Source organism: Chiloscyllium plagiosum, unplaced genomic scaffold, assembly GCF_037043375.1.
Source record: "Chiloscyllium plagiosum isolate Xiang-an unplaced genomic scaffold, Cpla_swu_hap1 HiC_scaffold_26, whole genome shotgun sequence".
NCBI classification, from domain to species: Eukaryota; Metazoa; Chordata; class Chondrichthyes; order Orectolobiformes; family Hemiscylliidae; genus Chiloscyllium; species Chiloscyllium plagiosum.
The window spans coordinates 19042900-19068750 of NW_028270164.1; the positions used below are offsets into that span (position 1 = coordinate 19042900).

At 42.4% G+C, this 25851-nt stretch overlaps 2 long non-coding RNA genes across 2 annotated transcripts in view; one reads left to right on the top strand and one right to left on the bottom strand.

Annotated features, from left to right (window-relative positions):
• Positions 1 to 25851, top strand: part of LOC148145105 (uncharacterized) — an 89629-nt gene that overhangs the window by 56654 nt on the left and 7124 nt on the right. Inside the window, exons 5-6 of the long non-coding RNA XR_015750906.1 lie at positions 8410 to 10681; positions 24424 to 24559. This is a non-coding gene — a long non-coding RNA (uncharacterized LOC148145105). The remainder of the gene's footprint in view (positions 1 to 8409; positions 10682 to 24423; positions 24560 to 25851) is intronic.
• The window catches only part of LOC148145106 (uncharacterized), a 44588-nt gene continuing 32976 nt past the window's right edge, over positions 14240 to 25851 (bottom strand). The window contains exon 3 of the long non-coding RNA XR_015750907.1: positions 14240 to 14362. This is a non-coding gene — a long non-coding RNA (uncharacterized LOC148145106). The remainder of the gene's footprint in view (positions 14363 to 25851) is intronic.

Sequence of the window (25851 nt, forward strand, 5' to 3'; positions counted from 1 at the left end):
CAAATCTAAGGCCAGTATTATGCTGCACATGGAAGTTTGGAAATCACTGGATTTAACATCTTGCAGTGCACACATGCATTTGAAGCTTTATTGAGTGGCAATTCCTTAAGTAAAGAGATAAGAAATCTCAAGCAGTTTTCAAATTAAGCTGTCTGTGACTGACAATAACAGGCATTCCTTTGTGACTTAGTAAAAATTACACATGATTTCCGAGAGGGAATAATGACATGAGAGAGTTTTGGGCCAATGGCAATGTTTCAATTAACCTGTAGCCATTCATAGTTGTGCAGCAGCCTAGTATTGCACAGGCCTTGTTCTATGTTGAATATTATATGCCCGTGGCAACACAAATTAAAATTTACGTGCTTGATAAAAACCGGTCACTGCAACTCAGGAAACAGTCCGATCATAATTTAAAGTGGGTGGATTAATGGACAACATGTGATCTTGGTGATCTTCGAGATTAGATCTGATCTCCTGACAGGCAATCAGAGAGAAATTTTCCACACTTTTTTTAGCTTGCTAGTCTTGGAAGATATTCTCTTTTTCATATTTGCTTTTCACAGGAGATGACAAGGTTGTGTGGCTGGATGACCGGGGACAGAGATAAGAAATGTCGAGCCATAATGCTGAATTGATCATTCGTGTAGGGCTTAATGAACAAGTTGGCCTTTTAAAACAACACTGCAATCTTACAATGAAGAAATATTGGCCAGGTACTATCGTTTCCCCTTTCTTCCTTATGCCCTAATTATCTTCTCGATCAGTCAATTCATTCCCCCTCCCATTTGGGCGGCACGGTGGCACAGTGGTTAGCACTGCTGCCTCACAGTGCCAGAGACCCGGGTTCAATTCCCGACTCAGGCGACTGACTGTGTGGAGTTTGCACATTCTCCCTGTGTCTGCATGGGTTTCCTCCGGGTGCTCCGGTTTCCTCCCACAGTCCAAAGATGTGCACGTCAGGTTAATTGGCCATGCTAAATTGCCCGTAGTGTTAGGTAAAGGGGTAAATGTACGGGAATGGGTGGGTTACGCTTCGGCGGGTCAGTGTGGACTTGTTGGGCCGAAGGGCCTGTTTCCACACTGTAAGTAATCTAATTGTCATTTTTATGATATGGTGAGTTGGAAGCTTGTGTGGAGTATAAGCTCTGCTATGAACGTGTTGAATGGAATGGCCTCTTTCTATGCACTTCTTTGTGAAAAGGGAGGGCTAGCACCCAAAGAAAACTTAATGCTCAAAGATCTGCAATGAGACATCTTTTGTGCGCTGCGTACTGTGGAGAGGTTCTCTGAGCATGACATAGCAGAAAAGGAAGACAGCATAGCTCCTAATCCTATCTCTGCTGAAGACAAAAGCAAGAAAGATGTTGCAAAGTGAAGAAATTCATGCCAAAACATTCAACAAATGACACTTCCAATGGAATTAACTCAGTCTGTCATTTGCGCTCATTGGCCTGGATAGGCTGACTCAGAGTGATGCTAAAAAATTAAAGATTTAGGCAAAGGATACTTTGCAACTCATAAAGGAAGATAGAGGATGAAATATTAGAGGTAGGACATGGTGTATGAAGGAGGAAGTCAAGGACATTTTAAACATTTAAATATTAAGGATCGACCAAGAATATAAGATGTTTGTTGACCCATAGGGAAGTGGTATTGAGACAATCCCGGAGACACATGATTGATGATGGGGACAACAGCATACCATTAAATGTTAAACTTTAATTTTAAATTAAAATGCCATTTTTATGGCACTATCAGAGAATATGTCCATGACACAGATCTTTCAGGAATGTTCACGACTCCAGGAACCTGTTATGGCAGAAGACGAAGGTCTCTCACCACATAATTCTGTGGATGTGTTGAGAAATGATCTTTTGGGGCAATCCCCATGATGATGCATCTACAGAAAAGTTGAGACCTCCTGCATCGCTGCCCCAAGCCTAAATTCCTGGTTGCTTGCTATGCCTATGTCATTTCTCCTTGTCCAGCAGATAAATCATGAATAGTGCAATGTAATTGAGAACTATTTGCAGCCTCCCAATTTATTTGAAAAAAATATTTTAAACAAGAGACAGCAGAAAAGGCCATCATTTCCAAATGAGGTTATGGGGCCTCCCAACTAATGTCAAAGTTTGATTGCTGTTCTAAGCTTATCCCTGATTTAAATTAAATTGATGGATCCTCACGCAGAAATGGTAGCACTCGGGATCGGTTATGTCATCAGGGCCAAACCTCCCATTTCCATTATTGCAGGATTGTGTGTCTCTGAGATCCAACCTCATTTCCAGAGGATTTTAAGGTTAAAAACCCTAAATGGGGCATTGAACAGGCAAACCATCTGTAATCCCCGAATGCCAGGATGGTCCAGGCAGATTAGTTGGGTTTATGCCCTCCCAGTGCATCAGAATTTTGGGGGCCACCTGTTTTTAATTTTATTTCAAGCCCGTTAAGGACACGGCAAAACCAGCAAAGGTGAATCCATCTGTTTTTAATCCATCTGTTTCACTCTAGTGTTTCTGCTCACAGCTGATTTTGCTTAAGCGGAGTTTAGATTTCCTTATATGGCGGTCTCTTTCCATTTGAAGCAAAGGTCAATCATACAATGACCTATTGTCAGAAGGGCCTTCAGCACTTCCCACACAGATGAGATTGCCTTGTTTACATGTGAGGCAATACATAAATGGGCAGCACTTGTGAGCATCAAAAGCCTTTCAGCAGATTTTAATGTCTAGGCATGGTGACCTCTGACTTATCTTGAACAGCTATAATTCTTCACTGATTATTTATGAAAACATACTTTCTACACATAGGATAATGATCAATGTTGCCTCAGCATCACTTTTTCATGTTCTGCCATCAGGGCAAAATCAGAAAATACTGATATTATCAAGTATTATTACCATTTGAACAGTTTATTTCTAAAAGTCATTAACAGGGCCTTATGTGCCTATAGCAATTTCCACTGTGGAATCCAGCCAGCCCAATGAGAGCAGTAGTATAAAAATTAAGTTGGTTCTTATTATGGAAAACAATACATATATTTGCACATGTTTACTTATTTGAACTTCATGAAGTTCCGCAATGTGTCCGTAATACGCATGTTTAACCCTCTGCTTACTTCAATTTCAGATGCCAATTGAACTCAGTAGCATTCTATTCTCTGTCTCTGGGTGTCATATGTGTCATTTCTCCGAGATTACTTCGAGATGTCAAAATTACAGGGGGAATTGAGGGACATCCTGGAGCAATTTTTACTCCTCAGTATGGGACTCATCAATTAAGAAAAGCCACTTAAATGGGACTTTATGGGGACTCCCATTGTGGAATCATATGGTGCTGTGTCTTTGCCTTCATTTCATGGACACCTTGTTTTACCACTCAGGCACAAAACTGCTTTCCTATGAAATCATGGCTAATGTTTCTCTCAGATAAAAGATATTGGTGATTTCCTCTTTGGTTTAGCAAGTGGGGCTCCACTGATGGTACCCACCCCATCCCTGAATGTTTAGTGTTCAAGTCCCACTCCTCAGCCAGGCTGACAATGAGCTGTGTTGAGAGAATGCAATAGTATCGAGGATGTACTCTTTCAGATGAATGGTTAGATGTCCTGTTTGCCCTATCAAGTAGATCTAAAACACACCATTTTGAGCAGAGGGATCCCTCAGTCAACATTATTAAAACAGATTATTTGATGATGACCACTTTTGCTGTTTCTGAGTCACCATTGTGAACAGATTGGTTGCTATATTTTCTGCATAGTACAACAGTGACTACACTTCAAACATGTTAAAAGAATACTGCAAAGTAATTTGGGACAACTTGAAGCTATGAAAGCTGCCATACGAAGACAAGTTATTTCTTTCTCAATTACCTTTGCCTGTGTGTAAGACCCTAGTTTCTTGTCCATATCTTAATTTTTCCCTGAGTGTGAATAAAATGGAGAAATAATCTGGGGAATCAGAGACACAAACGCATATCCATTTATTATCTCACACTAGAACAGAATATAATATTACCCCTTGCCACTGGGACTTAATTTCTGATTTCATCTGGTGTACAAAAGTTTGTATAAGGTGAATGCAGTGCTGTGGATTCATGTAAAAACTTTAGGGGGATAAATAGCTGTTTTACTTTTTGTTCTTGGTAGAAAGTCAAACATTTGCTCAACACTCCATGTGGAAACTATGACAAGAGCTGAGTTATTTGGCTGCACTAAACAACTTCTTTTTGAACACAATGTTGTCTATGGAACTGGATTCCTATCTAAACGTTTGCACAATAATGCTGACTTTTGAGAATCAGTTTAACTAAAGCGTCAATGTTTATCTTTCCTGTGAGTGGACAAGAAGTGCTGAGGACGAAGTAAATTAACATGAATCAATTCAGCATGACAGAGGACCATTTGGGCAACTGCTTCACTGCCAAATCAATTGAAGAGGTTACTGAAATCATGGAATATTGTCAAAATTGAGAACTTGTGTTGATCTATTTTTCCGGGAAAAACCGGCAATGAATCTATTTTACAATGGTGGCAGGCAAAGGTGATCCATTTCTGAAAGAACAACATTTTGTAAGCTTAGCTATAAAAGTGGGCCCTTGCTTGTAATAAGTTGTAATGTAACCTTTCTCATCGCTCAGGGCAATATGAAAAATCATCGCTTTTACTGTGGAAATTGCCTGCTTATTTCTTTATTTTATACAAATAAGTTACTGACTTGACCCAAGATCAAGTGGACTTCTTGAAACCTACCCTGCCTCTGGCAGAAGCAGGTAAGGGATGGGTGTTGATGTGGTTCCTAGGTAAAACACTGCTGCCAGTATGATATGGTCTGAGAGTTTCCTATATGGCAGCTCAACATATACCATCAAAACTGGGTTCTTCTTGAGACACATGTCTTGAAATTTATTAATATCACCGACTATTTTCACTGCAATAAAATCTCAGACTTTCACATAGCCTGTGCCCTGTGCTTATTTACAACAAAGAGCAAAGAGCAAGCAGGCTACCAATACTGTTACTACTGTTGCTACTGAAAGCAAACCTTCATATTGGAATGACATATGTCATCTGTCTTAAAGGTACTCTGCCTGTCTGGTCTGTGATCTAGGCAATAATACAACAGCCATTATACCCAACTGCCACCCAGCCAATATTATGCACCCCTCCACCCACCAACACATCTGTAAATTCAAGCCTATATTTCTTTTCCCTATACTCAAGACACTAATGCCAGCAATGGCACCAGTTGAAATCTGATTGAATCGCTGATGTTCCCGTCTATAATATTCACTCACTGCATTCTGAGTAATGAAGCTTATACTCTATGAAGCTGTTTAAGAGGGTATTAGATTACCATCGGGTTTCTGGTACACATAGATATGTAGCTTCATTGCACATATTGGTATTTAAGGTCTATTTATATCAACAAACTGCAGTAACTCCACACAGGCCAGAAGAACTGATACCCTGATGACACATGTTGTCTTGGCTGACATAAATCGCGATAACCCAAGAAAGAAATTTGCATCAGGAGGCAAACTTTTGGAAGTCTGAGCTGGATTCTGCAATGGGGTAAATTTGTTAAAGGAGCAGAGGAATTAACCCTTTTCGATAAAAAAACCCTCTTGAAGCTTTCAATGTCTAATTAGGAAAACAGGAAGAGGAGACCATTCAGCCCTTCAAATGTGTTCTACCAATGAATTATATCAGTGTCTGATCTGTATAGATTCTTACTTGGGATATGGGCTTCATGGCAGAATCAACATTTGTTGCCTATCCATATTAACCCATTGAATGTAGTGACTAACTGCTAAGCCATTTCAGAGGGCAGTGCAGAGTTAATATGTTGCTGTGAGTTTGGAGTCACATGTAGGTCAGATAGTAGAAGGAAAACAAATTTCTTCCGAAAGGACATTAGTGAACCTTAAGGGGTTTTATGATAATCAATGACATTTGTCAGAGTTACCATTATTGAGGGTAGCTTTATATTCCAGACTTATTCATTGAATTCCACAGGCTAGCAGGTACCCACACCAAATGAATTATAATAATTCAAGAAGGCACTTTAGTACCACCTTCTCAAGGGCAACAAGGGCTGGGCAATAAATGCTGGCCCAGCCATTGTGAAACTCACATTCCATGAATGAATAAAAAATTTTTAAAAATAAATTTCCACCAGTTGCCAAGGTGAGATTTTAACTCATATCCCAGACCATTAGCCTAGACCTCGGTGTGACCAGTCCAATGATGTTACCTCGAGACCACTGTCTCCCCAGTAGGTATATGTTAATTCCATCTACTTCCTTCTTTTCAAAATGCTTGCCAGTAATCCATCTGTCTCAGTTTTGAAACTCTCAGTTGAACTAGCCTGACTTCATAAGCCATTTGATCCAATAATCTTGCTGGCAGTCTCTACGGGACTGATCTTGGCAGTTCAAATGACTTTGGAAGTGCCTGTTCCTGTGCTGATGAGCAAGGATTCTTTGTGGGACATAGTGCAGTGCTATCAGAGTACCATCACCATTCACTTCTGTATCTGGGTTCAGAGGCCACCACTATTTATAACTTCGAACTAAATTAGAGAAATGTGTCATTCAACCGATTTGGTCATGTGGAGATGCAATTATACCTTTTCAGCTAAGTCAATCTACAGATTCTTCTGTTCCTGCTCCTTCATGTACTTGCTTCCCATAAACGTATGCTATCTTCCTCAACTGCACCTTGTGGTTGAAAATCCCACATTTTTGTCGCTCTCTGTGTAAACAAGTTTCTCCTAAATTTAGTATTATTAGTAACCATCTTCTGCTTGCAGTTCTAATTTTGGATTCCCATCACAGTGAAAAAGTCCACTTTATCAGAACAGTTTTTAGCTGCCTGTCTGGGCTCGGATGGTTAGAATCATGAATGTTGATAAAGTTTTTTTTGAACTAATAGATGACCTACAGCACTGCCATCTGTCTTTGATTAACCATAAAAAATTTTACAGATCAGCGAGAGTGCAGGTAATTGTGGGTGATCTGTATTTTTTTTATTTTTGAGAATGATTGGAAAATGTTTCCCCCTGTAAGCCTGTTTATCAAGCCATCATTGCATTCAACTCAATATTGGACAGCTTTAAACTGTTATGCTGTTCTGAAATCTGAACCCATTGTTAGTAATGTGTAATCATAGCCTCCTATTCATCTTCACAGTAGTTTGGAATGCACTACATCCAATGAGGCAAATTTTAATACAGTATAAAATAGGAGTGCAGTTGTTTGAACAAATGTGACTCACTGTGTTGGTTTCCAACATTAACGAGTACCTCACTGTGGGATTTTCAATATTTCTGAAGTGTAGAAGAGTCAACTGTACAAAGAGGTGAGGGCACAAGGAGTTCAGGGAGACCATAAAGATATGGAGGGACCTGGCACTGGTCCAACTGCTTTATTTCTTCATTTTGGAATCCTTGCACTACAGTCTGTCCCCGGGATGCGCACCAAGACAAACATCAGTGACGCCTGGAGGGTCATCAATTCGGTTAAAAACACTCTTTGGTCTGCCTGAAACTTGCTAGTTTTCAAGTACAAGGAGTTGGCCACAACTGAGTGCTGCAGTTGGCCACATTCCATGATCCAGCCAAGGCATAGTGGGGAAAGACCACCATCTGAGGTCTTCCTTCTGAAGTTAAATGGGGGTCCATTCAATTAGTGGACCCTCCTAGTGCCTCAAACGCAGGTAAGTATAGTTTGGTTCAAAGAAGAGATGCCTTTAGTTTGTCTAGATATAGTTAAACTCCAATGTTTGTTGAGGAGCAAATTGCTGCAGATGCTGACATCTATATTGCAAACAAGAGAGCAAGCTAACATTGCGAGTCTCAACGCCTCTTCAAAATGTCATCCAGACTCAAACCGATGGCATGATGGCTCAGTGGTTAGCTCTACTGCCTCACAGCACCAGCATCCTGAGTTCAATCCCAACCTCAGGCGACTGTCTGTGTGGAGTTTGTACATTCTCCCTCTGGCTGCATGGGTTTCCTCTGGGTGCTTCGGTTTTCTCCCACAGTCCAAAGATGTGCAGGTCAGGTGAATTGGTCATGCTAAATTGCCCATAGTGTTAGGTGCATTAGTCAGAGGGAAATGGGTCTGGATGGGTTACTCTTCGGAGGGTCGGTGTGGACTGGTTGGGCCGAAGGGTCTGTTTCCACACTGTAGGAAATCTAATTTAATGAAAAACATTAGCTTGCTCTGTCTTCATGGATGCTGTCTGACCTGCTGTGATCTCCAGCATCCAATGTTTTTTTTGTTTCCTTAATATGCTACTATACAGAACTGAACAGCATTTGTGACTATGTACATGCATAAAGTTTTTTTTATGAATGAAGTATATTTTTGAAACAAAATAAAATTTGGATTATTTCCCTTCAGATTTAAGAATGGGAAAAGAAAGGCCCTTCCTGAAGAGTCAAGGAGAAACATGAAGCAAAAATCTGGATGTGGTGCTGCAAAATAAGTCTTGTTTATGTGATTTATACTTCTAAATGAAATAGTGGACGTTTGAGTTGGAAACATGGCCACCACAGTGTATACAGCTGGGACAGCAAGCCACGGAAGACAAGTCCAATTGTTTCAGTGACGTTGACTGAGGGATAGACAATCGCTAGCACATTTTAGAGAACTTGGCTGCTTTGAAAGACACAATAAGATATTTTCTGTCCACCCAACAGGGAAGACAGCATCTCCCACATGTGTCAATCTGGATTATATTGTCCAATCACTGGAGTAGGACTGAAACTTTCAAGGCATTGTGACTGCTACCACTCAGGTTTCAAAGGATGGCTGTTCCTTATGAAACCAGAGACAATCAAGAATCATGTTGTACGGACAGTAATTTATGTTGAATCTGAGCAGTCTGCACAGATCTTGCTTTCATCATCTTTGATCAGGTTGCTCAGCTGGCATCACTTCCTCCACCCTGCCATCATGTACTCAAGCTTTGCGACAGAGGTCAGTGACAAAATCCCAGACTGAGTCTTCTCTTTGCGAAACCAGGCAACTGACAACATTTGGAGTTGCACTCAATGCCACTCTGTACTGACTCATTTTACAGAGTGCAGGATTGATCTGCTAGTTTTCCTGCCCTATTTAGCTTCTTACCATAAGATGTAGCACATTTGCAGTGAATAATGTCTAAAGGAATGTTTCAGGGTATTAGTGTAAAATGAAAGCAGATTAAAATTTCCATCGAATTCAATTAAGTCAGCCACATGCTTCACTTGCACAGCATGACCTCTCACTATTAATCAGCGAGTTGAGATCAAGTCCCTGGCATGTCCCAATCCAGATGCTTTACATCTGTCTGATCACACTTCAGGTATGCCATCTGATGATATGCTAGTTCTTTGTAATTTCTTCCACACTTCCTTTTCCAAAGGTTTCTTCGCAGTTCATATATTTGGAAATTCATATCTAATAATGGCTAATCAGTGTTGCCATTAATTGTCCTCTTTCGATTTTCTAGCTGGAATCTCCAATTGCAAATTTTCATCTGTGGCCAAGTGGAAAAAGAAAGACTTGCATGGGCCAAGATGAATAGGATAAAGGGCACTCTTTAACTGCATTGCTATGCTGAACAAACTGATTCTTAACAGAGCTGCTGAGTGTCAGGATTCAAGGAATATTGATCTCTGGCACACAACTCAAACTAAAAAAATGTTGCTTTTAGCCCGTAAAGAGAAGCAATTTTGTGATTGAGAAGGGCGAGAAAAGAATATTGTACAAACATTTTTTTTCAACAAAGGAAAATAATCAGGGTGTGATTTGAACCTTTCTTCAAAGGGGCAATGCTGAGAGGGCAGTCTGCATTGGGAGTGAGTCCAACAACAAGATTAGGGAGGCAGACTTAAGCTTTATGCACTTGGATGTTTTGCCCAAGGAGTAAGAAAGGATTTAGCAAGTGAGGGAATGGTGGCCAATGCTTTGTTTACATTCCACTTGTGAGCATTGTTTAAGCTAAAGGGCACACAGGCAGCAACATGTTTGCAGAAATGACTTGAAGCACGTATTGTAGTAGCATGTCCCCACCCCAGCACATGTTATCCATTTCAGATGTGGAAATGTTCTGTGTACTTGCGGTTTAGAATGTTTCTTCACTAATGTCGCAATTCTATTTTGGAAGCTGCAAACTGTGCAAGATATCAGACTTCAGCCAATTGGAGTGTTGGGAAGTCAAGATTAGACTCTCGCACAATATTTGTAACTATGTGCAATACAGTTAATCCTTCTCTATCCTGCTCCAGTTTCATATATTTTCTTTGTTTTGAAATGAAACTCACATCTTTGCCTGCTCCACTTTTCTCACCAATCATGAAATCGCAGAAATGCTAGTGTTTATAAGGATCCCTGTCACAACCATGGATCAGATCCCAAAACACCTAAGGACCTTTCCTTTTAAGTTTAAACTTTAATTACAATATGTCAATGTTTAAAAAGGACATGCAGCCAAATGTTGACTGCAGCTGTAAATTCAGTAGCTGCCTGGAGAGAAGGAGAGAGAGAGAGAGAGAGAATCCAGAATGTTACACTTGATAAGGTTTCAAAGGAGCTTCAGAAGGAAAACGTTTACTACGTGAACTGAACTTATAATCTCCTGGGAGTGTTTCAAACTGTAAACATGGTGGTTTAAAAAGGCACAGACTGGGTAAGAGATATTTATGAGTCCCTCCTCCTGCACTCACCTTTCCTGAGAACAGAGGTTCAAAGCAAGCTTGAACCCAGGTCTATGTATGTTAATGGCTTGTAAGGTGTACTGTGTGACTTTCTGTGTGTTGTGAGGGTCACAGCTATCATAAAAACCATTTGTACACTTCTGCACTGACGTTAACTAAAGGGTAGAGTATTTCTCACTGAGTGCTACCAATCACCCACTGCTAGAAGGAATCAGTATCATTCACTAGATTGGTCACACTTTTCAACTATTTGCTCTTCATAAACGATTCAGGGACTAATTTATCTATTTTCAATTCAATCAGTTTTTGGACACCCGTCTTGTTCTAATCTGTTTGTATGTGCATTGTGTATCGACTGCCTCTTGCATTTAATAAGAAAGAAGCAGGAAAATAATGGTGATCAAACCACACCACAGACAGAGCCACCCAGAAATGATTGCAATCCACGTGCTGGAAGAGACAATGGCTGTGATTTGCCCCTCCCTGGAAGTGGGGAGAAGGGAAAATAATTGTACGAGTTTGCTCTGGACAGAAAGTCAGCTCCTATTCCTGGCCGCTGCAATTAAATGCTGGCAAGAAGGTTCATGGCCAACCATCTCAACTTCATAGAATCCCTACAGTGTGGAAACAGGCCCTACGGTCCAACAAGTCCCCACTGGCCATCCGAAGAGCAATTAAGCCAGACCCACTCCCCTATTCTATATTGACCCCTGACTATTGCACCTAACCTACACATCCCAGAACACTATCGGCAATTCACCTAACCTGCACATCTTTGGACTGCCAGAGAAAACCAGAGCACCCAGAGGAAGCTCACGCAGACATGGGGAGAACGTGAAAACTCAACACAGACAGTCACCCGAGGCCAGAATTGAAGCCAGGTCCTTGGCACTGTGAGGCAGCAGTGCTAACCACTGAGCCACCGCGCTGCCCCAACTTGCTAGTAAGTAAACCCTTAAGTCATCAGTTACTGGCCATTTAATTGATTTAAGCTTTATTGTCACATGTACTCATGTACAGGAATACAGTAAAAAGTGTATAACGTCGCCACACACAGTGCCATCTTAAGTTAGAAGGTACTTTGGTACAAAACATAAGACCAAGTAGCAATATAGAGAAACAAAGTAAAAGTAAAGCAATACCCCTTCCCCACACTTGGACCACAGCCCCAACACTGCTCTGGGCCCACAGCCCCTTCCCCACACTGGGCCTCCAGCCCCAACACTGCTCTGGGCCCACAGCCCCTTCCCCACACTTGGACCATAGCCTCAACACTGCTCTGGTCCCACAGCCCCTTCCCCACACTTGGACCACAGCCCCAACACTGCTCTGGTCCCACAGCCCCTTCCCCACACTTGGACCACTGCCCCAACACTGCTCTGGTCCCACAGCCCCTTCCCCACACTGGGCCTCCAGCCCCAACACTGCTCTGGGCCCACAGCCCCTTCCCCACACTGGGCCTCCAGCCCCAACACTGCTCTGGTCCCACAGCCCCTTCCCCACACTGGGCCTCCAGTCCCAACACTGCTCTGGGCCCACAACTCCTTCCCCACACTGGGCCTCCAGTCCCAACACTGCTCTGGGCCCACAACTCCTTCCCCACACTGGGCCTCCAGCCCCAACACTGCTCTGGGCCCACAACCCCTTCCCCACACTGGGCCTCCAGCCCCAACATTGCTCTGGTCCAACAGCCCCTTCCCCACACTGGGCCTCCAGCCCCAACACTGCTCTGGGCCCACAGCCCCTTCCCCACACTTGGACCACAGCCCCAACACTGCTCTGGTCCCACAGCCCCTTCCCCACACTTGGACCACTGCCCCAACACTGCTCTGGTCCCACAGCCCCTTCCCCACACTGGGCCTCCAGCCCCAACACTGCTCTGGGCCCACAGCCCCTTCCCCACACTGGGCCTCCAGCCCCAACACTGCTCTGGTCCCACAGCCCCTTCCCCACACTGGGCCTCCAGTCCCAACACTGCTCTGGGCCCACAACTCCTTCCCCACACTGGGCCTCCAGTCCCAACACTGCTCTGGGCCCACAACTCCTTCCCCACACTGGGCCTCCAGCCCCAACACTGCTCTGGGCCCACAACCCCTTCCCCACACTGGGCCTCCAGCCCCAACATTGCTCTGGTCCAACAGCCCCTTCCCCACACTGGGCCTCCAGCCCCAACACTGCTCTGGGCCCACAGCCCCTTCCCCACACTTGGACCACTGCCCCAACACTGCTCTGGGCCCACAGCCCCAACACTGCTCTGGGCCCACAGCCCGTTCCCCACACCGGACCACAGCCCCTTCCCCACTCTGGGCCCACAGCCCCTTCCCCACACCGGACCACAGCCCCAACACTGCTCTGGGCCCACAGCCCCTTCCCCACACCGGACCACAGCCCCAACACTGCTCTGGGCCCACAGCCCCTTCCCCACACCGGACCCACAGCCCCTACTTTTAGTGTAAGTAGAAAAATAAAGAAATGAAGTTAAAAGTTAACATGAATCTTTCCTACTATTAAATGGAAAAATAAAGGAATAAAGGTAAGAGGTCAACAGTCTTTCTAATGTATACATCCTGTAGAGGCTCACTCTACTTCACTTCAGTCCACTCTCAACCCCCACACTGCTCCAGGCCCATAGCTCTTTCCCCACACTGGACCACATCCCCAACACTGCTCCGGGCCCACAGCCTCTTCCCCACACCCGACCACAGACCCAACACTGCTGCAGACCCACAGCCCCTTCCCCACACTGAATCTCCAGCCCCAACACAGCTCCGGGCCTACAGCCCCTTCTAAACACTGGACCCTCAGCCAACACCACTTGGGAACCACAGCCACTGCCATACTCCATGCAATGCTGTCGCGGTGGCTGCCTCTCTCTCTTGAGAACTCCATAAGGTAAGTAAAAGAAGACAGGAAGGAGAGAGAAGAGAACAAGAATGTGGCCGCCCTGAAGCTAAAGGGCCTATAGTACTATTGCCACCATCTTGAATAGCTAGCTCACTCTTTCCGGGTCCGCCGCTTTCCTTGCTTTGACTCCCAGGAAGACCGATCTGACACCTGCAGCAGTGACAGAGGGAACAGGTGCTTCCAGAGCTGCTGGAGCAGATGTCACCAAACTGCTGGCATTTTGTTCAAACCAAACATAGAAAGCATTGAGTGTGTCAGTGGGAGGGATGTGTCTTTGTCTGCCATCTTGCTCTGCTTTAGTTTGTACCCTAGAATGTTGTTCAGGCATTGCCGTAGGTGGCGGGCATCTGTCTGGTAGGTATGGGCCCCGGACCTGGTCTGGTACTGCCTCTTGCCATTCCTTATGGCTTTGCAGAGGTCATATTTAGATTTCCTGTATTGGCCTGGGTCATCCGACTTGAGTGCTGCACATCTGGGCTTCAGTAGGGAGTGGATTTCCAGGTTCATCCAAGGTTTCCATTTGGGGAACATTCAGGTTGACTTCTTTGGTATGAACTCATCCATACATTTGTGATTGAAGTCCCTGATGGCAGTGGCATACTCATCTAGGTTTTCTGTAGAGTACTTGAACTTGAACACGGTCCAGTCCACTGATTCCATGCAGTCCTGGAGATGGTCTTCCACAGCCTCAGACCAACATTGTCCTTCCTTTTGTGAAGTGTCCTCCCATTTTAGCTTCGGCTTGTAAGCTGGAAGGAAAATGGCACCATCTTAGGTACAAGTACCAAAGTAGAAATCTTGGATACAAAACAGGAATAAAAAGTAGTTGTATTACTTTACTAAATTAAAAAAAAAAGTTAGAACTAAGACACTGTTAAAGGATTGACATTACAGTCAGATTAAAAATTTCAAATAGACATTATAGTGCAGTAGCTCAGCACGGGGCCTCTGCACATAGTCTAACCACCCACACCAGGCCCCAATCCAATAGCTGTCCCTGCTCCACTCCATAGCAGCACTCAGCTACTCCAAGGTTAGTTCCAGGATTGCTTCCCTTGCTCCAATGTCTGCCCAGGGCTCGCTGCCCTTGTTTCTCCAGCAATCGCTGCCTGTGTGCAGCTCCAGGACTCATTTCCCGTGCTGTTTTGGGACTTGCTGCCCATGATGCTCCAGGAGCCACTTCTCACACTGGTCCAGGACTTGATTCCCACACTGCTCCGAGACTTGTTGCCCCCACTGCTCTGGGACTCACTTCCCGCATGTGCCACTACTTCAGGATTTGCCTCTGGGGCTAAGGGGAGAGAAAAAGAGAGAAAAAAAGAAAGAGAAAAAAGAAGAACGGGTAGGGCAGAGGAGATCCAGCAGGGGCGTCTTACTCTGCCGCCATCTTGCTAAATGTGCAAGCGCCCCCTTCACAATGTGGATTGGCGTACACTTTGGATTCTGTTTGTTTGCATTTGCTGCTGACCTTTTACTGTGAAACAAATAGTGTTCTGGGAGACCACATGAGAATATTATGCTGAAAAGTTTCTGCACTGGATGGCAGGTTAAAGAGTTTTGGGTATAAACCTTCATTGATGAACATAGGAGCAGAGGAACAAGGGGAGGCCATTCATTCCTACCAGCCTGATTCACCATTCAATTAGATTGTGGTTGATCCAGATGTTTATTTCATTTTTCTGCCTTAACTCCATATCCTGCAAAATCATTGTCATAAAACCCCATAAGGTTCACTACATCCTCTAAGGAAGGCAATCTGCCATCCTTATCTGGTCTGACTTACATGTCACTCCAGACCCAAACAAAATCACAGAATTGTCACCTTGCAGGAAGAGGCCATTCAGCCCATTGTGTCTGTGTGACTTTCTGAATGAGCAAATTGTTGAGCTATTGGAACAGTTAGCCAGCGTAATGTAGTTGTTGACCATAAATGCCCTCAGAACCACCTTAGCAAATCATTAACTTGTACCAAACCAACAGATGGACCATAGAAGTTCAAGAAAGTGGCTCATCACCTCCTTTTCAAGACCAGTTAGGAATGTGCAACAAATACTGGTCTTGCCTTTGACACCCAAAACCCAAGAAAGAATTTTCAAAGAGTGGATTGATTACAATGAATTCAAACAAAATTACAATTGGTATGGTTTCTAGAGTATTCTCCTTTTTTAAAAAGTCCTGCTACGAGATGCTGTGCAGAGTTGCATTAAACCATTAAGCGGTTCTAAAAATCTTGAAAAAATTCTATTTAACTGAAGTAGCACTACTCTTTTGTTCATGAGTGTTCTTTAACGTTTCATTTCACCCTGAAGAAAACATGAAATGAAATACTTCAGTGGTAAGTGAAACTCCATTCTGAAATATCTTCCCTTTTGCTTTTTAATCATTTCCCCGAAGAAAAGCAACTTATGTTCACTTTTCCCACTTCTCAGTTTTTAATTGTTCAGTGAGTAAGAAAAATGAGCATTGTTGTTTACTGCCTGATTAAAGGATCCAGTGGACGATTCATTTATTTTCTGTGAAGTAGAAGCAGAATCTTTACTTGGTCAATAGGACCATTGGTGATCTTGACCTTGAAAAGCCCTTGTTCTTGTGTTCCAATGTTTTATTCATCAACATCATGGCTGAGTGCAGTAAAATGAAAAGCCCTTTGAAATTTGTGTTGTGTTACAAACACAATACTAAAGAAAAGGTAATGAAAGAAGATTCAATAACAATGGAACTTAATGTGAAAGTGAAGGGTAGGAGTTTTAGAGCGGACTTGAGAAAAGACATTTTTACCCAGAGGGTGGTGGGAAATTGGAATCCTCTGCCTGAGAAGGATAGGAGACCTCAGAATTTAAAAGAGTACGCAGATGAGCACTTGAAATGCCATAACATGCGAGGTTACAGGCCAAGTGCTGGATAGTGGGATTAGTGGAGGTAGATTAACACAGACTTGATGGGTCGAAAAGCTACTTCAATGCTGTATGGCTCTAGGATAGGGTCATAGAGATGTACAGCACAGAAACAGACCATCCAGTCCAACTCATCCATGCCGACCAGATATCCTAAATTAATCTAGTTCCATTTGCCAACATTTGGCCCATATCCCTCTAAACTCTTCCCATCCAGATGCCTTTTAAATTTTGTAATTGTACCAGCCTCCACCACTTCCTCTGGTAGCTCATTCCATACACACACCACCTTCTGTGTGAAAAGGTTGCCCCTTAGGTACCTTTTAAATCTCTCTCCTCTCACCTTACACCTATGCCCTCTAGTTTTTGATTTCCTACCCTGGGAAAAATACTTTGGCTAATTACCCTTTTCAGACCCCTCATGATTTTATAAGCCTCCATATGCTCACCCCTCAGCCTCCAATGTTCTTGCGAAAATAGCCACAGCCTATTTAGCCTCACCCTATAGCTCAACTCCTCTATCCCTGGCAACATCCTTGAAAATCTTTTCTGAACCCTTTCAGGTTTAACAACATCTTTCCTATAACGGGGAGACCAGAATTGAGTGAAGTATTCTAAGAGTGGCCTGACCGATGTCCTGTATAGCTGCAACATGACCTCCCAACTCCTGTACTCAATGCACTGACCAATAAAGGCAAGCATACCAAATGTCTTCTTCATTACCCTGTCTACCTGAAACTCCACCTTCAAGGCACTATGATCCTGCATCCCAAGGTCTCTTTGTTCGGCAACATTCCCCAGGACTCTCCCATTAAGTATTTAAGTCCTGCCCTAATTTGCCTTACTAAAATACAAAACCTCACATTTATTTAATGAGTGATGGTATGGGCAATAAGCTCAGTGTTTCTCCCTCTGTTATCTAAAAAGGTAACATCCTGCTCTAGATGTATAATTCTCAACCACTTTGATTATCGTTTATAATGTGGTCAGGTAAATGTGACTCACAGAAAGAGTTTTGCAAATAAGCTCTGCCTTGCAAAAAAAGTTGCCTCTGATTGAAAACAGTGTGGTAAGTTTAGATGCGATGGCTGGATGAAAAACAGAGCATGGCTATTGCAAAAAATAGATGCTGTGAAACTGAAGAAGTTATGTTTCTACCTGCGTTGTTTATGTTACTTCCTGTTTTAGTTCACAGCCTGTTTTCAATCTCTGAATTCAAACAAGTTTAGGGGGAGTGGGGGAGGAGAATGTAGAGGGAATTTAAAGAATAAATATTTAGATTTTCATTCCTGATGTGAAGCATTTTCTGTGCAGCATGTACATCATATGCACACAGCCCCAAATAACCCACTCTAATGGTGAAGTCATGGGCTGCCTACATGTGATTGCCAATGTACACCCCTTCATTGGAACTTTGAATTTAAGCATGAGAGCAGAGAGGGATCTGTAGAACATTTAGTGTGCTTTGTAATGGATGCCCCTTGCTCCAAGTGCTGCCCGTACTGAGTTGGATTGATTCCTGGTATTTTTCACTATCGTACCTAGACTCACACAGCACAGAAACAGGCTCTTCGGCCCACCATGTCTATGCCGACCAACAAACATCAAACTATACTAATCCCATTTACCTGCAGTTGGCCCATAGCCTACTGTGCTCTGGTGTTTTAAGTACTCATTCAGATGCTTCTGAAATGTTGTGATAATATCTCTCTCCACTACCATCTCAGGCAGTCTCTTCCATGTATCTACCACTCTCTGAGTGGAAAAGTTCTTTCTCATATCTCAACTAGACCACTTGGTCCTCATCTTAAACGTTAGCCATCTGGTCTTAGACACAACTGTCATGGCGAAGAGATTCTCTTGATCTACTCTGTCTTCAACTCTCATGTTCTTGTATCCCTCAATCAGATCCCCCTCAGCCTCCTCTGCTTCAAGGAAAACAAACTCAGCCTATCCAATCTGTCCTCATAATTGAGACCTTTAGTTCCAGATAACATCCTGGTGAATTTCCTGTGCATCCTCTTCAGTGCAATCACGTTCTTCTGATACTCCGGTGACAAGGACTGCATACACTATTCCATTTGTGGCTTAACCAATGTTTTATAAAGTTGTAACAAGGCAGCTATATTTCTGTATTCTATTGCTTGGCTAATGAAGGCAACTATCCCATTTACCTTTTGCATCACCCTTTCTCTCAGTGTTTACACCTTCAGGTATCTATACATTTGTATGCTAAGGTAGCTTTGTTCTTCAGTACTGCTGAGGGACCCAGCATTCATTATGCATGTTCTTCCTCTATTCGACTCCCCCCCCCCCCCCCCCCCCCCAAAATGCATCACCTCACACTAATTGGGATAAAACTCCATCTGCCATTGCTCTGCCCAGTTGAGTGGTTAATCAATAAAGCAGATGTATCCTGAGACAATTCTCCTCAATATTAACAACACCACAAATTTTCGTGTCATTCACAAACTTATTAACTGTATTTTCTACATACGTATTCAAGTTGTTAATGTACTCAGCAAGCAGCAAGGGTCCAAGCATCAATTCCTATGGTACATCACTGGTCACAATCACTAAAACTTCCCTCCACCGCCATCCTTTGCCTCACATTTGCAAGGCAATTTTGGATTCAGGATTTACTTTGCCAATTTGTCTTGCATCCCTTGGATTCTTAACTTTTGGACTAGCCCTCCATGTGAACATTTTGAAAAGTCTAGCTGAAGTCCATGTAAACCATATCAACCGCACTCCCCCCCTCCCCCCACACACACAAATTATTTAGTCACATGTTCAAAAAAAACTTGATGAAATTAGTTAGACAGGTCCTCCCTCTAATAAACGAAGACTTGGATAATGGAACGTACTGTTATGAAGTCTGTGAATGTACTGTATCTTTAATGGAGTGAAAAGCTGCCAGAACTACTTGACAGCACCAAGTGTTCTGAACAAGATATAGGTTGCTGGTTGCCTGGAAACTATATAACAGATTTGCGTTAGGCCAATCAGTTTAAATTATACCTTAAAAAATACCAAACGCCAATCAAATTTGAATTTAGTATATTGACAATCTTAAAAGCCAATGACACAATCCAATGCTTTGGGGGTATAAGACCGGGGAAAATTGAACAATTGGGAGGAGAACTGTCAAGCCACCAGTATCTGCAGACTGTCCAGAGAATAGCTCTCTTAAAAGGTACCTTTATTGATCAGTAACTTGTGAAACAAAAAACCCTAAGAATAAGAATAAGAAAAGAAGACCGAGGAAGATGGAAAGAGAAAATTCGACATCTGGCTGGTTATGAAAATTTGAATTTTTGCTAAATCTTAACTGGGGGTTTTCTCAGACTAGTATTATAGAAGGGAATGTAAAAGATCGGTTAGAGGAAAGAGTTGGAAATAGTTATTAGTTAATTATTCTCTGTTATACTTTAAGAAATAAAGTTGTTAATTTTAACTATAAATAGTCCTTGGTCTCTCAAATTTTCACAGGTTACTGCACATGATAAACCTTTTCTGTGTTGCTGGTTTAAAATAAGCAGGAAGGTTTACCCGTGTCATAACAGTTTGGGAGCTCGTTCATGATTTGTACTGGTTTAGATAGATTTGAATAGATTTGGGGGTACAAAAAACTCACAGCAGATTTAAACACAGGTTACTGTCCTAGATTTTAAATAAAATGTAGATAAGGCAATTTGTTTAATTTTGGTTACTTGTGATTGATTAAATTAAAAGTGAGAGAAATGGCTCTAAAAATTGCTAAAAAGGTTCTGGGATTTGAAAATGATTCTCAAATTTTCCAAGAAAGTTTAGAAGGAAAGAAAAAGGCCATACTTTTCGAATTAGTAAATCAGATTTGAGTTAGGAGATAAACGGAGAGAGAGAGAGAGAGAGACGATTCTTAGCTGAGCAAAGAGAGAGAGGAGATAGAAAGAGATAGAAAGTTCTGAGTTGAGCAAGAAGAGAGAGAATTTGAACTTGAGAAGTTGTGACATAGTCAGCAAAGTCAAGTTAACAGGATGGAGATTAAAAGAGAACACAGTGATATATACAAATACATCAAAACTCTGCCACATTTTGATGAAAAAGATTTGAAGCATTCTTTATTTCATTTGAAAAATTGGCTAGGCAAATGGAGAGTTCGAAGGATTTATGGGCAATGCTAGTTCTGACTAAACTGATAGGCAGAGATAGTGAGGTATTTGTCACACTGCCAGATGAGGTGTCAAGAGATTATGAAGAGGTTAAACAGGGTATTTTAAGTGCTTGTGAATTGATACCAGAAGCATATAGATAGTGGTTCAGAAAAACAAAGAAGAAACCAGGTCAAACTTATGTTGAGTTCAAAAGAATTAAACATAGTCATTTTGAACGATGGGTGCATGCTTTGAAACTCGATAGGACCTTTGAGGCTCTCAGAGAATATTCTGCTAGAGGAGTTTGAAAACTCACTTCCAGAGATGGTAAAAATTCACATGGATGAACAGAAAGTTCGGGAAGTGAGGACGACAGCAGAATTAGCAGATGAGTACATGTTGGCGCATAAGACAAGCTTCCAGTCCTAAACTACCAAACCAAGAGTAGAGAGCACTGGTAAGAATTTACCACAGGATAAAAAAGTAGTCCAAGAGGGTGTAAAGGAGGTGAAAGGCCACACGTGTTTCCACTTGTCACAAAGCTAGTCCCTTTTTTCCCTAAAAAACTGTCCCTTGGTTCAAAGAGACTCTGTCCTTGGTTTTTTCAGGCCAGACTCTGATCAGTCTGGTTTGGTGCAGAGATGAAAAGGATTTTGAGAGTCCTTTTGTTTAAATATAAACAGATGAGACTTCAGGCCAAAGTGGTCATGCTTTAGAAGTGACTTGGGCGGCACGGTGGCACAGTTGGGCGGCACGGTGGCACAGTGGGCGGCACGGTGGCACAGTTGGGCGGCACGGTGGCACAGTGGTTAGCACTGCTGTTTCACAGCGCCGGAGACCCGGGTTCAATTCCCGCCTCAGGCGACTAACTGTGTGGAGTTTGCACGTTCTCCCCGTGTCTGCGTGGGTTTCCTCCGGGTGCTCCGGTTTCCTCCCACAGTCCAAAGATGTGCAGGTCAGGTGAATTGGCCATGCTAAATTGCCCGTAGTGTTAGGTAAGGGGTAATGTATGGGTGGGTTTCGCTTCGGCAGGTCGGTGTGGACTTGTTGGGCCGAAGGGCCTGTTTCCACACTGTAATGTAATCTAAATCTAAATCTAAAGAAAGGGGAGTGGTCAGCTCTTTAGCTAGCTGTGCTGAGCAGTTTTATTTCAGTCTGAACTGGGAAGTCAACAGGGAGCTGTATGGAAACTCTCTCTCTTTTCTGTCCTTCAACTTCAACCTGTAAGCATGTGTTCCATTTATGCTGGTTTTAGAGGGAATTTGCTTATTGGGACTGGTGTGTGTGTGTGTGTGTGTGTGTGTTCGGAACAGCATAATTAAGTCTAGCTGGATAGGTTGAGTTCTGTAGGGGTTCTTTATTCTGTTTTTTGTGCTTCATTGTGTAATTTTGTGAATAAATTTTTGTCTGTTTTGAATCTAGTAGTCAACTGAGCTATCTTACTCTGGGCAATTTTCACTGTGCACTTACTGAAACAACTTGCAAACTTAGGTCTAGGGCTGTCTGCTTAAGAATGTTTTGAGTAGTCTGGCCAAGTCCCAAACATATTGTGGTAAAGTGGAACATGTAAAGTCACAGTGCTGGTCGTTAAAGAAAAGCACTGTGGGAAAAGATGTGGTAAAAGAGGCGAAACCTGTGGCATTAGTGAAGGTAGTAAAAGGAGAGCCCAAAAAGAGCTGAGGAGCTGCAGGAGAGTACACAGCCTAGGCAGGGACTGGGTATGGAGTTAGTACCTGATCTCCACAAAGAATTCACCTCTGTGGTAAAATTTACTCAGAAAGAACAGGGGGAGAAGGACAAGAAGTTATAATTTTGAGAGATACACGATCTAACCAGTTGCTGATAGTAAGGGATGAGTGAATATGAACTCTTCCTGATCTGTTACCTGAGAGTGTGGTAATTTGTGGGATAGATGGACAGAAATTTAACGTTCGCTATGTAAGATCGGATTGGATTGGAGTGCCAACTCAAGACTGGGGAAGTTACAGTGGGAGTGATTGACAGAGTGTCAGTTCCAGGAATTCAGTTTGTTCTTGAGAATGATTTGGCAGGATCCAAGGTGGGAGTGACACCCCTTGTGGAGAAGCCCATGGAAGAAACTGAGGAGTTAAAACAAAAATATCCTGGTATTTTCCCAGACTGTATGGTAACCAGATCCCACTATCCTAAGTCACAGCATGAAGCAAAAAGTAAAGAGAAAGTTGAAGGAGTTGAGGTTCAGTTAGCAGATACCTTGTTTGATGTAATGGTGTAGGAAAAACCTGAACAGGCAGAGGGTCAGACAGATGTGTTTAGTCCTGAAAGGTTAAGACAAGATGATAAAATATATATTTGTGGATGTGTACTCGGAAAAGGAGGCAGAGAATATTCCAGAAGGTTATTATCTGAAAGATAGCATCCTAGGACGGAAATGAAGATCATGGCAGGTTAGTGCATACAGACAGGAAGTGTTATGGGTAGCACATGAACTACCTATTGGAGATTACCTCGGGGTACAAATGACTCAGGCTAAGGTACAAAAACATTTTTATTGGCCTGGAATGCACAACAATGTGGTTAACTTTTACCATATGTATCATACATGCCAAGTGGTAGGTAAGCCACAGGCGGTAATAAAACCAGCACCTTTGTTGCCAATTCCTGTATTTGAAGAACCTTTCATGCGGGTTATAGTTGATTGTGTAGGTCCCCTCTGGAGAATTAAAAGTGGGAACCAGTACTTGTTAACCATAATGGATGTGTCTGCCAGATTTCCGGAGGCAATTCCATTACGGAGTATCAAGGCAAAAAAGGTGGTAGAGGAATTAGTAGGTATCTTCACACGGTATGGGCTACCCAGAGAGATTCAGTTGAACCAAGGGTCAAATTTTACAGCTAGGCTGTTTAAGGAGGTAATTGATAGCTGAGGTATACAGCAGTTTAAATCCAGTGCGTATCATCCTGAATCCCAGGGAGCTTTGGAAAGGAGGCATCAGACCTTGAAGACCATGTTGAGAGTGTACTGTCAGGATTACCTGAACAATTGGGATAAAGGTATCCCATTTGTAATGTTTGCCATTAGAGATGCCTCAAATAAATCTACTCAGCTAACCCTTTGAGTTAATATCTGGTCATGAAGTGAGAGGCCCTTTGAAATTAATTAAAGAAAATTTGACAGGACCAAAGTCGGAGATCTCACACTTAGATAATGCATAGGAGATGGGTGAGAGACTAAATCGAGTAGGTGAGTTAGTTAAACAGCACCTAATGAGGACAAAGTGTAGAATGAAACAGGTGGCAGATAAAAGCTCTGAGACTTAGATGTTTTCCCAAAGGGATGACGTGTTAGTACTGTTACCAGTGATAGGAGATCCCTTCAAGCCAGGTTTAGTGGTCCCTATCAAATTGAGAAAAAGTTGAGTCAGGTGAACTATCTACTAAAGATGCCAGATAGAAAAAAAATATCAAGTATGTCATGTGAACATGTTGAAACTGTATTACACTAGAGAGAAAGAACTGGGGAAACAGGTGTTAGTTACTGCCACACAAAGTGAGAAATCAAATCCAGATGATTTTGATGTGCCTCAAAATAGATTATCAAATGAAGAAGTCCTTGAGGAGTGGGATAGGTTAGTAAACTATCCGTCTCAGGAGCATACAATGCAGTTGAAAGATTTGTTACTGCAGTATAAGGATATATGTAAGAATCAGATGGGGAGGACGAATGCTTTGTGCATTAAATAGATGTTGGGAATACTGCTCCGATAAAATAATACACCTATCAACCTAATCTTTTCAAAGCTAGATAGGTCCAGACGGAGATGGAGGCAATGCTCAACAAGGAATTATCGAACCAAGCCAGAGCGAGTGGAGTTCGCCGATCATCTTAGTTTCCAAACGAGACAGGACTAAATGATTCTGTGTGGATTATCAGAAGGTATCAAGTTTGAATTTAGTATATTGACAATCTTAAAAGCCAATGACATAATCCGATGCTTTGGGGGTATAAGACCGGGGAAAATTGAACAGTTGGGAGGAGAACTGCTAAGCTACCAGCCCATACAAATTGCCCAGCAAATAGCTCTCTTTAAGGTACTTTCATTGATCAGTAACCTGCGAAACAAAATTCCTATGAAGCTGAAAAGAAGACCGAGGAAGATTAAAGAGAAGGTCCAACATCTGGCTGGTTATGAAAATTTGAATTTTTGGTAAATCTTAATCAGGGTTTTATCAGACTACTGTTGTAGAAGGGAAAGTAAAATATAGGTTAGCAGAATGAATTGTAAATAGTTGTTAGTTAATTATTCTCTGTTATACTTTAAGAAATACCGTTTTTATTTCTTAGAATAGCTCTTGTCCTCTCAAATTTTCACAGATTACTGCACGGGATAAATCTTTTCTGTGTTGCTGGTTTAAATTAAGCAGGAGGGTTTACCCCATGACATAACAATACACAGAAATGTCTTACGATGCTCAGCAATAAACAGATGCAATATGACAACAAGATGAACCCAAAAAAATCAATGAGTAAAACCATGGACTCTGATGTGATCATCCAAGCGTCCAAGTGATTCTATAACAGCCTAATATTTAGAACATTGAAAAAGACACCTGGAGTTAAACATCATGGCCTAATATTCTAGGTTGTACAAGATGTTGGTTAAGGCCACTTTTGGAATACAGTGTACAGCTCTGGTTGCCCTGCTATAAGAAAGGTATTATTAAATCGGAAATGGTTCAGATTTACCAGGATGTTTCTGGGACTTGAGGGTTTGAGATATAAGGCGAGTCTGGAACTTTTTTCACTGGAGCAAAGGAAACTGAGGGCTGACCTTATAGAGGTTTATAAAATAATAAATGGCATAATAAGGTGAATAGCAAAGGTCTTTTCCCTTGGGTGGGCAAGTTCAAAATCAGGGAGCATATTTTTAAGGTGAGAGGAGAAAGATTTAAAAGGGAACTGATGGCCAATGCTTTCACACAGAGGGTGGTTCATATGTGGAAAGAAGTGCCAGAGGAAATGGTAGATGCAAATATAGTTACAACATTTTAAAGACATTTGGAAGTGTACTTGAATATGAAAGGTTTAGAGGGATATGGACCAAATGAAGGCAAGTGGAACTCGGTTAGTTTGTGAATCTTGGTCAGCATATATGAGTTGGACTGAACGGTCTGTTTCCATTCTGTATGCCTCCATAACTGTAAATCCATGCTGACTATCCCTGAACA